This window comes from Microcaecilia unicolor, chromosome 5 (assembly GCF_901765095.1).
Source record: "Microcaecilia unicolor chromosome 5, aMicUni1.1, whole genome shotgun sequence".
Lineage (NCBI taxonomy): Eukaryota > Metazoa > Chordata > Amphibia > Gymnophiona > Siphonopidae > Microcaecilia > Microcaecilia unicolor.
Window position 1 is genome coordinate 133791048 of NC_044035.1, and position 10890 is coordinate 133801937.

The following is a 10890-nucleotide window of genomic DNA, read 5'->3' on the forward strand; positions in this document are numbered from 1 at the left end:
TAGAAGCAAATAATTCATTCAGTTGCTCTGCCATGGCCTTGTCCTCCCTGAGCATCCCTTTTGCTCCTTTCTAACAGTCCCACAGATTCCCTCGCAGGCTTTCTGTTCTGATATACCTGAAAAAGTAGTTACTGTGAGTACTAGCCTCTGCAACAAGTTTCTCTTTATGTTCTCTTTTAGCCTTCTTTATTAATGCTTTGCATCAGACTTGCCAGTGCTTATGTTGCTTCTTGTTTTCTTTATTTGGGTCCTTTTTCCATTCTTTGAAGGACAATCTTTCGGCTGTAATGGCCTCTTTTACTTTACCTTTAAACCATGCTGACTGACATTTTTTCTTCTTTCCACTATTGCAAATATGTGGATTGCATCTGGACTGGCTTCTAAGATAGTGTTTTTGAATAACATCCACACCTGATGTAGAGGGGCATAATCGAACGGGGGCGCCCATCTCCGAGGACGGCCCCAGGAAGGGGCGGAGCCAACTGTATTATCGAACAATGAACTGGACCTATCTGTTTTTTTTCATTGACAGTACTGTATTTTAGTATTGATACCCACTTGCATCACTGAAGAAGCTAGATTTAGATCCTGGGTAGGGTTACCATATGGCTCCAGAAAAAGGAGGACAGATTGAGCCAGTCTGGGTTATACTTCCATTGCTTTCAATGGAAGCAAAACCCGGACTGGATCAAATGTGTCCTCCTTTTTCTGGAGCCATATGGTAACCTTAATCCTGGGGTTAAAAAGAAGTAAAGTCCAGTGTCCAAGTTAACTTTCTTGGGAAAAGTAACTGAGAAGGCGGTGGCCTGGCAGCTGTTTATGTTTCTGGATGATACTGGCCTTGAATATTACCAATCAGGATGTCATGTTTAACACAGAACATAAACTTTACTGCTGGGTTTGTTAAATAGGCTACACTTCTTCTGCAATCTGATAAGGATGGGGGGGAATAGTTCTATGGCCTCCTTTTACATAGTCAGCCATCAATTGATCAGGATTGAATTGTTTTAGCTCCTTGAGTGGAATATCTCAATGTGTGAATGGGATTGAATTGAATTCTGTCCCCATATTTGATGTAGAGGGGCATTTTTGATATGTCTAAATCTAACTTTGAATGTTTTGCTGAAAACATTCTTTTCTCTTCTACCTGGTTCTTATATACCAACCATTAATTCCAAGAAATTGGATTCACAATGGTTTACAAAAAGAGTACCTCAATATAGAAGCTGCACTGTAGGCAAGCTAACTTTTTAGCATGTGTTAAAAATTAGTTAACTGTAAAGAAACAGTTTGTTTTAAGCAGTGCTTTTTTTGTGCCGGTACAGCGTACTGGCACCTTTTTTTTCTGAGGGCCGGCTCACCAACGTTCTGTTCTGCCCCCTGCAAATCTAATATTTACCGAAGTCGCAGCGCGATGAAGGCGGGATGCTGAGCCTGAGCTGTGTTGAGACTGGGCAGGGAAGCGACGAAGGCAGGACGCTGAGCCTGAGCTGTGCTGAGAGGGCAGGGAAGCAACGAGGAGGCAAGCCTGCCTGCTTGCTGTCTTCACTACTGCCGGTTCACGCTGCGACTTCGGTAAATATTAGATTTGCAGGGGGCAGAACGGAAAGTTGGTGAGCTGAAGGCCGGCAGGTGGGGATGGGGTTGGAACGATCTCAGGGGCAGGTGGAGGTTGGGGGCGAGTCACAGGGCATGGAAGGGAGGGGGGATAGGGGGAAGGAAGGGGAGGATAGGGGGAAGGGAGAATCACTGGACATGGAGGGGAGGGCAGAGAATCGGTGAACATGGATGGGAGGGAAGGATAGGGGCAAAGGAGAATCGCTGAACATGGATGGGAGGGGAAGGCAGAGGAGAATCCTGGACATGGATGGGATGGGAGGGCAGGGTAGAGAGGAGAGTTGCTGGACATGGATGGAGGGGAGGGGAGAGAGGAGAAATGCTGGACATAGATGGGATGAGAGGGAAGAGAAATGAAGTGAGATGAACATGGATGGAGGGGAGGGAAGAGAGAGAAAGTGAGATGAACATGGATGGAGGAGAGGGAAAGAGAGGAAGTGAGATGAACATGGATGGAGGGGAGGAGAGAGGAGAAATGCTGGACATGGATGGATGAGAGGGAAGAGAGAGGAAGGAGATGCATACTGACGGAGATGAGGGAAAGGGAAAAGAGAAGAAAAACTGCACATGGATGGAGAAAATAGTGAAAAACTGGATCCACTCTATACCTCCTCCAGTCAAGTCTGCGGAGGACCCAGCTTTTACCTATGGATGAAGAGCAAGAAATGAAGAAGAAAGGAGGAAAGTAAAGAAATAAATGGAAAGGAATCCATGGAAATGGAGTTAAGGGAACAGATAGAGAGCAGCAGAATCAGATACTGGGACCGACATGATCAGAAAAACAAAGTCACCAGACAACAAAGGTAGAAAAAAATCATTTTATTTTCATTTTAGTATTTGGAATATGTCCAATTTGAGAATTTACATCTGCTATCTTATTTTGCACTGGGTATACTGGAGCTGTAACATCTTACAGAAATTATTTATAATGAAAAAAATTTAAGTTATTTTTTTCTCCTATACTGGTATATTTTCAATGATGCCTGTTTATATGCACCAAGGAGTGTGGCTAACATGGGTGTGGCTATCATAAGGGCATGGCCATAGGTGGTGGTCCCACCCATAATGAGTACCGGCACCTTTTTTCCTTCAAAAAAAGCACTGGTTTTAAGCCTGTAAAATGTATTGGATATTTTTTGCATTGATTATGTTCTGAAGTGTATTTCTCCTATTTGGCCAGCAGGTGGTGTTTCTTTTGCTGTAAAGCTGTTATAGAGAACTGAGTGCTTTTTCTTTAGTTTAACACAAACAGGAAGCAAGAAATAGTATATATTTGAAATCTTGTTGACTGGGCTCTGATTGGTCCAGGAACTCATCTCATTTGGACTTTACTGGTTTTGAGTTCAGTTTCAGCCCGGGAGAAGAGAGAGAGAGAGAGCTCTTTGCTAAAGCACTATAAAAACAGTTATATTGGATAACTGGTGATCTCCCCAGGTACTATCTTGGAAGTGTGCAAATATTTAGTTAGTTTTCTAATTGATCCATTTTTCAGTTACTTGTTAGTGTTTGCTAACTGAACATTTTTTGTCCACTGTTCCAAGTTCTGAGAATAAACACATTTGCTTGTTCATTCTACCGTTCTGGACTGATAAAGAATCCTGGTGGTTTGCGTGTTGGGTCTGTGAGTGCTTTCTGGGAACTGTGGGACCTCTGGGAGTGTGGCTTCAGTAACCTAGAAATCACTGGGGATAGTATGAGAGCTGGAGACTCATCCAGAGGTGGATGTGACCCAATCAGTGGGAGGAGGGTGCTAGTGTAGAGCATGAGTGGCAGGTGCAGGTAGACCTGAGCTGTGCTTAGGATAGACCCTCTAAGTAGCTGTGGGGTAACCCCAGGTAGGTAGCTAGGCATTTTGTGACATGCACTAACAATAGACACCCATTATACTCTTATGGGTGTCTCTAGCGTTTGCACGTGCTAAAATGTTTGCACGCCTACAGCACAGCTTAGTAAACAGGGCCTGCTGTGTAAGCACAGGATTAACCTTCATATAAATGGGTTTAAGCAACTTCCTAAAATAAGTATAGGACAGTTGTGTTTTCAGGACCAAAGGCAGCGAATTACAGTGACATGCCCCCCTGAAAAGGAAATGATTTTTCAAAGGTGGATTTGAATCTAACATTTTAAATAGAATAACCCAATCTTAAAATTAAATGGCAAACATGGCCATTTATGAGCCTGAAAAAAATCTTTTTGTTTCGAAAATGGTCATGTCCTAGACATTTTTAGTGCTTGAACATAAGAACATACTGAGTCAGACTAATGGTCCATCTAGCCCAGTATCCTGTTTCCAACAGTGGACAAGCTATGTCACAAGTACCTGGCAGAAACCCAAATCATGGCAACATTCCATGCTATAAATTCCAGGGCAAAGCTTAAGTTCTTTTGTATAGGAAGACTGTGCATGGATTCTGTAGACTGCATTTATAATTTTCAAAATAATGGAAATTCAGAAGATAAAAAAATAGAAGTTACATGAAATTTTATGATCACTTGTATATCAAAGACTAGACACATTCAGAATTTATTGAGTTTCAAATATCAGGCAGCTAGACATCAGTTTTTTGCTGCATTTTATAGATTATGGAATATTGGTTTTCAATGTTTCATTTTGATCACTGTGTCCATTTTATATTTTCATCAGTTAGAAAAGAGAAGATATATGTTCTGAATTTACTTCAGTTCTTGAGTTTAACTTCTGAAATCTGTCAAGGATTAACAATATCTTATTGAGGCTATCTGGAGGTGGATAGATGTTGATAGACTAATATCATATTTCAAATGCACTGTGAAGTTGAATTAATATTATGCTTTAAAACACATGAATCTTCAAATCATAAATAAAATAAAGTAGCTGATAAACAGGAAATGAAATAAATAATATTTTTATTAGAAGGTTGGTGTTTGAAGACTGAATGTGCTCTGATGGTAAGAAATTAACATGACTTTTTAAAGAAATGATGCTATAGATGTAAGAAAGTCAATGCAGTGTAGTTTAATATCCTTATTTTGTTATTCACACACAAGAAGTAATGTAGCTGATTCATCAATCCCCTTTCTTCTAGTCTGTGTTATTCAAGATACAGTCTTCATTTCTTGCATCCTCCAGGGTATGATTTCCCCTGGTCCTGGCACTGGGGTGGATATGGTTCACAGGGAACTACAGTGAAAGAAAGATACAAAATTAGTAGACTGTATTTTAGTCCTGGGTTAATATTTGTGGCACAATATATTACTGCTATTATTTGTAAAATCTAATAAAGTAGAAAAGTAATAGAGCAGGACAGAACTTTGAGAAAGTGATTAGTATATATTGCTCTACTACACAGTAGTGATGGCTGGAAGTAGGAAAGAGTCCTAAGGTTCAGAACATGCATCTGTTAGTACTGGGAAGGAGCAAGAAGATAATTACTGCAGGGAAAGAGCAGACAGAGGGCAGTTCTCAAAGATGACTTTCTTCAGTATATCTGCTAGAATATTAAAGTTTACAATTCTTATGGATTCCTTTCTTACATGTGTGTCTTACACACTTCATAAACCTTCCTTAGGTTTTCTAATTGGGAAGACATTTCTTATATGGAATTTTCTTCTGAAGACTTTCTTGATCAATGAAATAAACCTACAGAAATATTTTATTGGGCCTGTTATAATAGTTTAATTAAGTTTCAAAGATTAGATTTTCCCCCTTGTATAGAATTTGTGCTGAAATAGTCAGATATCATTCTGCCGTGTGCTTTAGAAATACAAGTTACAAGGTGCATGGCTTTGTGCAGAACATAGGAAATATACAGAGAAGACAATAATCACAGGAAATACTGTCTGTAGATGTCAGGAAATGCTCATTCTTACAACTTCCTTCTGCTGCCTCCTTTCTTCCTGGCAACATTTAACCATAATCTTTCTTTTTAGGAATTCTATAGAAGATTTTCACTTTTAGAGTAAACTTTCATGGTCAAACATATGTCTTTTACTGAATATAACTTCTCATACCTGGCTTAGAATACTGTGTGTTCTGATCCTGGCACTGCTGTGCAGGTTCACAGGCTGAAATGTAGAGAAGATATATAGCCATGAAACAAAGTTGTTTATATTTTTCAGGTAACAATTCAGGGCTAAGTTTCATCCTAACTAGACATCTGATGGTTTGTTTATCTTTAATAAGATAATATAATGGGTTAATATAAACCTGTTTGATTACTATTTCTCCAGTACACAGATTATTCAAATGCATGATAAAGATCTTACTATTGTCCATTACTACACTGCTCCTTTTCAAATACGGAACATTACTAGAATAACTGATCATATCTGGTATTAATATGAATAGATGTTATTGGCTTGAGACATTAAGGTGTTTTTTCCCAATAAACACTGAATGTGAGATAATCTGATTCCTTAGTGAAACAGACCCAAACTATTCTTGGCAATAGAATGTTTAGTGCTATAAGCAAGATTTATACTGCCTAGGTAAAAAAGCATAAAATGACTAAAAACTGTGAAAAAAATGTCAGTTTTGGTGTTTTGCACTTTATTTCATATGAAGCATACTTTTGAAAAATGCTTTACAGAATTGCCCTTTTTGGTAGTAAACTTTTGAGCCATCAAATGGGTGGGGGCCCCTTGGGCAAGGGGCCTACAGGGAGTTTCAAGATGGAGAAAAGCTCATGGGGGAAATCTCTTGTGGTGGTGGGGTTTGTGAGGGAGAAGCTGATATTCAGGGCAGAAGCGGATCCAGGTTGATGGCGCGGGGGGAGCGAAAGCGGCGTGAGAGCGCACTTCTGCTGGCACCAGTGCACATTTTCATTGCAACACGATGAGAATAAAATAGGCGCCAGCGACAGCAGAACTCTGTTTGGGGGAGCGGCTGCTCCCCTGGCGCCCCACCTAGCTACGCCACTGATTCAGGGGCCCTTTTATTATGGCATGGGAGCGCTAATGTATGGGTAACATGCGCCAAGTCGCCCATGCACCCAGTGGTAATTCTGAGTTTGGTGTGTGCGGAATCCCAGGATAGAAAATAATTTTCTATTTTCTTCCATTGGGGGGGGGGGGGGGGGGGGGGAGATCCTGACGGTAATCAGTAGTTGGTGCGCGCTGCATTTTTACTGCACGGGTAGCACATGAGCCCTTACCACTAGGTCAGTAGATGGTGGTAAGGGCTGAGGCTGTAAATAGGCGAACGCTAGTTTTAATTTCAGTACATACCCATTTCTTGGCCCATTGAAAAGAGCCCTTTTTCCCCGCCATGGTAAAAAATGGCCCAATGTACGCCCAAAACATGTGCCCACACTACTGCAGGCCACTTTTTACCACAGCTTAGTAAAAGGACCCCTCAGCTTGTTATCTAGTTAGCTAACTTGGCAGTGGGCTGAATATTGGCTAGTTAACTTAGGGGAAGCAGCTGGAACCCTCATAATGAATGCTGGGACCTAGATAGGTGCTACCACTGAATATTTTGGTATAAATTAGCCAATAGCTGTTAGCATTTTAAAAAGGAGTTTTGTGAAGTTTTGACTATAACATTAGGCTCTCAGCCCTAGTAGATTTTCAAGGAGGCCAATTTATAAGTTTAACATTCAAATCTAAGTGCACAAATCAGACCCAAAGTGTTGTACAAAACCATGACCTAAGCATAGGACATTTCAACCCTACTTTTCAAGTAAAAACAAGATTAAACCTTAATAGGGAATATGTGATTTTAGTTCTTAGATGTTCTCTTTACTTCTAACTACTGAGAAAGTCTAACTAAAGATATTTAAACAAATGAGAGTTCATAGATTTTCTGAATAAGATGATACTTACGATTTTGACATTGGTCTGGTACTTGCTGGCATGGCTGTGGGTACTGTTGCTGCTGTTGGCACTGACCGTGACCACCCTTGGCAGACATGGTTTTCTCTTGCACTGTATGGCAGAATTAGGCAAATGGACTGGAAGTAGGATTTCCCAAGCTCTGGGTTGGCTGCTTGAAAACCCTCCTTTTATATAGGAGGGAGTCCAACTGGGAAATATTTTTGCATCGGTGGAGCCTTGATATTCTGTAGCAATTACCGATGATTAAGAAAGAAGTTACACTCCCTCAGTGGATGAGTATACTTTAACTATGAATTGAGAACAATCAATTGATCTTCAGTACAATTTTTGTGAGTCACTTTCTTAATGGGTTGTCTGGTAGAACTTGTAATTTAATATAAGACACATCCAGACAAAACATTCCAAAGGTTTGTGTGGTGCAAAATCTATGAAATAACTTTGTATTTCCTTGTTGACACCAAAGAGAGCTTTTCAAGAGTGAATATCTTTTTATTTCAATATTTTCCATGACTGTATTTATCTTATTCATAGTTATTTCTATTGAGGTTAATCCATCAAGTTTATTGGAGGTGAAGAACTATTATCCCTTGCATGAGTGTAACAGCACATTTAAAAAAAGCAAAATCCAATTTATTTTTGCCCAATCAGGACTGACTTCTAGTGAACTACTACTACTACTACTATTACTGTTACTAATAGACACTACTAGATGTACGCACTGCTGTACACAAAACATATAAGCAACAATCCCTGCTCTATAGAGCTTACAATCTAAGAGACAAACAGGATGACTAAGGGATTTGGGAGTTATTTATTTTGGGAATGATTAAAACAAATGTGGGTACTGAACAGCTGAATAAGGTGTTAAGAGTTAAAACAGCTACAAAAAGGTGGGCTTTTATCCTAGATTTGACTGGGGTCAGAGACACAGAATGACATTCGGACTCAGTTATATGGCACAGCAAGATAAAAGGAACAGAGTCTGCAGATGGCAGTGGATACAGATAAGAGAGATTTACCCGATGAAAGGAGTTCAAAGAAGGCATGCATCAAAAATTGAACTTTTCAATCACAATAACTAGTGGTGTTGCCAGACAGTCAACTTTGGGTGGTTCTGAGCCCAAAGTGGTTGGGCATGATATTTCCTCCACCACTTGTCCTTTTCCTGTGGCTCAGGATCTCTCCCTTTCTCTTCCACTCCTTACCCAACTGGCAATCTGGCAATTCTACCTCCCATCCCCATCACCAGTAATCCAGCATTTCTGTTTCTCATTTCCCCCTGGTTTACCTTTAATAAAATTTCTGTTCCCTTTTAGAGGCCACTGGAATTAAGAACTGGTTCACACAAGCTGCTCAATGCTTCCCTTTGACATAACGTTCTGTTTCCACATAGGTGGGACTGTGTCAGAGGGAAAGCAGAGGGGTGAGTGTGAGCAGTTTGTGTGAATTGCTACTTATTGTCAGCAACCTCCAGAAGGGAAGTGAAGTTTTAAAAGATACATGGGGGGGGGGGGGGGGGAGTGGTGGTAGGAGGGAACTGAGAGACTGAGATGCTAGATCGTCATTGGGGGGATGGAGAAGAGAAAGAAAGAAAGAGAGAGAGATATGCCTGGAGTCTTCAGCTGGCAAGGCTTGGTGATCCCCGCTAGCCACAGCAAGGTGCACTGCTGCTGGGTGGGCCTGAGCCTATAGTGGCTTGGTCATTGACAATAACAAAGGTCTTGCTGCTGAAAACCAAACACTGCCTTCCAAAGTAAGAACTATATCCTGTTTGACGAGCAAGGTAGTGAAGGTATCATGGTGTGAGCTGCCTTCCTGCTTTAGTTCCTGTACAGATGGAACCATGAATTCTGCTTTATAATAGAAAATTGTAGAGAAAATTTCAGGTCATATATCCACGAGTTGAAGCAGAGTAAAAAGTGTGTTATGCAGCAAGATAAACCTACACATTCATGTAAATCTACAGAATGGCTGAAAAAAACCAAGAACTAGAACATAGACATTAGAAAGTACAGGTTGGGACGTACACAATTCTGGTAGTATTAAGGTTCTTCCTACCTAGAGCCTTTTGTAAAATACATGCAGGAATGCACATGGATGTGGCAGTACATGCTGTGGGAGCATCCTGTTTACAAATAAACTGAGGAAACTTGGCTACTTACTTGTGTAAGTGTTGACACAAGTGTACATTATGAAATACTGACTTACATGTGTGTCAACATTTACTTTTGTATATCTGCTATTTTTTAAACCTACATGTGTGACTGCTGCTAATTAGACACAGAGACCACAATCCTCTTTTTTATTTTATTTTGGAGGGGAATTAAACCATGGGAGATTTAGTAGGATATCTCCATTGATCATTCCTGTAAAAGACACACCTAAATAAGCGCTTAAAAAAACTGTACGTGTAAATCTTGACATGCAAATCTTGCCATATACATGTGCACTCTGTTTATGAAATAGGGCATACATGTGTAGATTTAGTCCTTCGAAGCCCAGCCCATATCATGTCCTCTTGTAATATACACATATGGGGTGATTCAATAACATAGACACTAAGGGCCAAATTCTATAAATTGCGCCCGAAAAATCAGCACCGATTAAGGACACGCTTAGCGTGATTTTATAAAGAGTGCACACATCTTAGCTAAACAACATTCTAATCAGTCCTGATAATTGGGAGATAACAATAATCAGTACTAATTGTCAATAAGTAGGATTTAGGTGCATATCTGATTCTATAATGGATTGTGGCTAAACCTATTGTGGATAATAATTTGGGGGCATGGTTAGCGGCGTTCTTGGGGGCATTCCCGGATTTTATGCACATTGATACAGAATCACACCTAAGTGTGCCTAACTTAGGCACAAGTATTTAGGCTTGCGTATAGCAGGCCTAATTGCAGCCGCCTACAGTTAGGCACACCTTAGTGCTAAGCGTGAATCTATAAAGGAATTATACTCGTTATAGAATCACTAGGGTCAGGGCTCAAAAGCTGGTCTTCAGCCTATGTCTTCTTCAGCTTTAGGCAGGTTTGGGGGGTCCCCTGTAGTATGGAGGCCCAGGGAAATTTCCCTGTTTGCCACCCCTTAACGCTCATGCCAGAAGAGTAGAGCCAGGTTGAGGGCACGGGGGGAGCAGAGAGCCTAACTTTATGCAATCTATTGAGAATTCTAACTGCATATTAGGCATGCATTTAGAATAATGGTTAATTCATGGCATTTACGTGCATCTTTGCACACATATGCACATAAATGCCAGAATTCCAAATACAGTCCCTGGTTAACTTACTGCAACAGGGGGTAAACAAATGGGTGGAGAATACTGTATGTTATGTGTGCATCTCTGACAATTAGGCATGAGCATTTGGGGTAACCTTTTAGTACTTATATATCTGGATAAGCTACTACTCTATAAAATAAAACAGAATAGGCTTCTACCAGGTACCCTGTTAT

General features: G+C 40.5%; 1 long non-coding RNA gene across 1 annotated transcript; it reads right to left on the reverse strand.

Annotated features, from left to right (window-relative positions):
• Positions 1–4486: 4486 nt before the first annotated feature.
• LOC115470272 lies at positions 4487–7580 on the reverse strand. Its single transcript, XR_003942154.1, has 3 exons — positions 7420–7580; positions 5608–5661; positions 4487–4777 (listed from the first exon to the last, which is right to left on the reverse strand). It is a non-coding gene; the product is annotated as an uncharacterized LOC115470272 (long non-coding RNA).
• Between the last annotated feature and the right edge of the window lie 3310 nt (positions 7581–10890).